The sequence below is a fragment of the Tigriopus californicus genome, chromosome 9, assembly GCF_007210705.1.
Source record: "Tigriopus californicus strain San Diego chromosome 9, Tcal_SD_v2.1, whole genome shotgun sequence".
Classification (NCBI taxonomy): Eukaryota; Metazoa; Arthropoda; class Copepoda; order Harpacticoida; family Harpacticidae; genus Tigriopus; species Tigriopus californicus.
Window position 1 is genome coordinate 4442299 of NC_081448.1, and position 4152 is coordinate 4446450.

Below are 4152 nucleotides of genomic sequence, written 5' to 3' on the forward strand. Positions count from 1 at the left end.
TTTCCACATCTTTTACATTGGCGGTGCAGTCATATTTAAAGTGACCTTCTTCCTTGCATCGGAAACATCTTTTTATTTGGTCTTTGTGGATGACTCTAATGCGCCTGGAAGCGATCTCAATGAACTCTGGGATGGTACTAAGAGGTTCAATTAAGACTTTTCTGTTCCCATTGATAATTCCAATAAGGCGCGGATCTGAATAAGAACCAAACACTTCTTCCTCTATGTTTGACAGTGGCCGAGCAAATGCTCTTATTGCAGCCTTAATTGCTTCATTACACAAATCTTCTGGAACATTCAATAGCCTGAGAAAGGAGTGATTCTTGCCTCCACGGATGGAGCATTTCCACACGATCGAGCCATATCTTCTCTCAAATTCGGTGTTTTCACCGAACCGGTCTTTCACTATTATCTCGTCAGTAGTTTGGACTTTCACTGTGAGCTTTGCACCTCCTACTTTCCTGATGGCCCTGACCTCCTCTCATTCGATCCTTAGGCTCTCGAAGAGAAAATCGGCCATCACTGAAGTCGGCAAAAACGAGTTTCCGGGCTCGCTCGCAAAGTCAAGTACTAGACATGGGAACGCTTTTTTAGCCGCCCCAACGTAAGATTGCATTGTGCCACTAGCACGATAGCTCGCGCTGACTTGCTTAGGTTGACAGGCTACCGTTAATTGTGACATATTGCAGCAATTGACCCACGCCCGGGGGGCGGGGCTAGTTTAGAACACCGCACCCGGTTATTTACCACTTTCTCCACCCACCAATCACCAACACAGTGGATCAGGAGACTTAAATCAGAAAGAAAATGACAAGTGTCTGAGGAGCCCCCAACCACACGTCCAATCTCACTGAACGCAGAACGCAGAATGTAGCAATCTACCAGGCCTCTTCCCGTTTTCTTTGGGCCGTGTCACGTTGCAAATAAGGGCCCGTATAGCAAACGCATTCAAGGTCTTGACCGATGGACTTTTTGAGATCCGAACTTGAATAAACTACTATGGTCCAGTTGCACGACACAGATTTTAACACAATGTGTCGATAAAACTGCGACTCACAGCACAATTCGAGCCTCACAGGCTCACAGTTTGGACTTGGAACCTACTCCAACTTTCTGCGATCTGTCAGAGACTTTATCGCTTCGTCAGAAGAATCGCTCCAAGCACGTTCGACCGTGACCAAACTGAAACAGTGGCAATAAAACGAACCTTCTTCCACTGAGCCCTGGCTGGACTATGTTATTTGCACTAAACCAATGGCGAGTTTTTTGAACGCTCGTACCTCTGCGCACGGACTTCTAGAGATATGGACTGCAAACGGAAGCAAAACTAACCCATCTCCTAAACCCCTCATCTTATTCCAAATAAGCACTTGATACGACAACAAGATCTTGTTAAATAGTTGAACTTAGCCAAGTTTGTGCCCAAACCTATGTTTAGGGAACTCAGGAGACATGTTCAAAGTTATGTAGTAAACACTACATAAAATTTGAATTTTCGGCCTGCTCTTGGTCAGCTACATAAGCTTTTGACAACATAACTTTGAAACGATCAAATTTGCTAGTAAATGATATAAAATTGACCTACCGTTAACTGAGGAGATCTACGTTTCTTATTTTATTACTTTAATTCGAAAAGTGGCTCAGAGTGGCTATGACCAAGAGCAGGCTGATTTGATTGGAAGCTCGTTCGCAGTCCATATTTCTAGAGGTCCGTGCTCTGAGTTAAGGCTTGGATGTTTACCAGAATGATCATGAACTCACCACTTTGACGAGTGTATTTTCATATCGATTAACGTCCAAGCCCTTAACTCCGAGGTACCAGCTTAAAAAAGAAAGAAGGGAGCCATTCATATTTAAAATCCAATAGATCCAATAGATGTGCTTCTGATGCAATTTGTCATAAAATATTACGTTTACCTTGGTTTACGATGGACGTAAGCAGGATAAAGGAAAGGGATAGGGCAAGCCAACTGTTCATGATTAACTGAAGCGTCGTTCGTGACGCGCTCATATATATAGTCAGATTCTTAAAATGATAAAGTGTAACTCTCAAGATTAAATGCGCAGGGCTGTCCATATTTATTGCGCTACCATAATCTTCATGTCTAAAATTACTTGTGGCTGTCGAAGGCTTGAAAAGCATAATGTAAGACCAAAATACTTTCCGCCTTGAGCAAATCAAACTAAGTAATTCAAAGAAGGAAGGGTCTGAAATGGAAATAAAAAATGGTTGAACAAATTACCGTTAATGATGAGGATAAAAAGATCAATATGCATGTTTAATGAAGCCACAAGCCCGCATAAGTGTTGGGCTTTGATTTTCATGGCACAACCATTTTGCTTCGCAAGATTGGTGAAACTGGCGTCTATGGGTAGAAATTTCAATGGATAGAGAAATAGTTAACCAACCGGTGCAAAAGTGTGTGCTCAATGGACAAAAGTCTGATTAGAGGAGAGTGACTCCTGGAGTGCCACAGTAAAGTGGATTTTTCTTGTGTTTTGGTGTTCAAAAATGAGATAAGTTCAACTATTTTGAGTTCTTTTGGCCTGACATTATGAGAGCAAGCTTCAACAAGGTGTACGTAGATAAGTACTACCAATGGGCATATTTGAAAAATAAAAGGTTCAATGTGTTAAAATGCGTGGTCTACAGCTCTGGGTCTGTCTCTTCAGAGCTTGCCCATACTTAAGAATGGTGTGGGAGTTGGTTATACTTTAATCATTTTATGCACCGTGTTCTTGTAGTGGCTTTCACAAATCGACATTTAGTGGCCATTGTACATCAATCGGTTTAAAGGTGAACCAGGCCCTTGAAGTGATTACGCACAGCTTCCTCGCTAGAAAATGGAACATTTTGTGCTTCGGACAAGATCTATTTGATGCCACTTCTTGCATTCTTTTCTCAGGTATTCAGAAGACCCCTGAACTAAGTTGAGGCATGGGTTGTATAAACTCTTATGGAAGTATATTCGAAGTCTAGATCAACTGCAGATCCAGACATTAGAACAGACGAGATCATGTATACAGATGATCTTGGCATATAAAACCATAACCGAAAAGATACAACTCATCTCTTTGGGGCTTGGCAATTGATTTTCGAACCCTAAGAAAAGAAGGACACCCAAGTAACCATGGGCAGAATAATTGAAAAAGTGAAGCTAGTGTCTACCTAAACTCGGGCTCAATGGCGCTCTATTAGTATGAAGTTGTTGCCTCTGAAGACGGGATATGAACCCAAAAGAGTATGAATTTAAGGTGAACAGAGTTTTTGGCAAAGCTTGTCTGCATTCTTTTGGCCTTCTTTTGTGCCATTTTACGCCGCTTTTGTGCTACTTAGTTTTTCCACCTTTCGTTTTTTTTTTACTTTCAGATGTAATGTGTCTTTTGGATTTAACCAAAAACTACGCAGTTTTTTATTTTAGACCCTTTTCAAAGAACAAATGTTACATGAAGTATCGTCATTTAGATTGTATGTCATGATTAGCAGTGTATTGGAGTAACTAATGGCCTGTATTCAATATTGTATTGTTTTGTACAGTGTGTCCCGAAATTGAGTTCCCCTCATGAATTAACACATCTTCAACATTACCTCTTTTGCAAAAGATTCATTTAAACAGCTTTGAACAAACTAAAGAACAGTAGCCGCCTTACATATCAACCAAGATCAGTCATTGGCTTCATTTTTGAGATCATATTTTCACCAAAATACTTAGTTGCTTCGGGCTTCCGGTTTTAAACCCTGCTTAATGTCTAGGCTTGGTATGCAAAATGGCTTACCAGGTCAAAGCCATAGCTATTAGCCTTTGGGAAGACGGATTGGAACTTATCTTTGTTTTAGGGAATGTTCACATGGCTCAGCAACTCTCCAGACTTGTCTCCAATCGAAAACCTATGAGTATACCTCCACAAGGAGTTAGTTACTCGTACTTTGACGCTCGAAATCAATGTCAATGCTCTGAACAAAAACGTTAACAAGTGTGTGTTATACCCAAGAACACAGATCAAGTGGTTGAGGAAACATGAAGTTTATTGCAGAAGAATGGACGGCCTGGGAAGAACATGACTACTGGGCAAATGCGAAAAGCTTAAATAGCTAGCGAGGAAGGTACAGGAGCGAGTGTGGAGAGCATACAAGCTATGGACATAAATGGC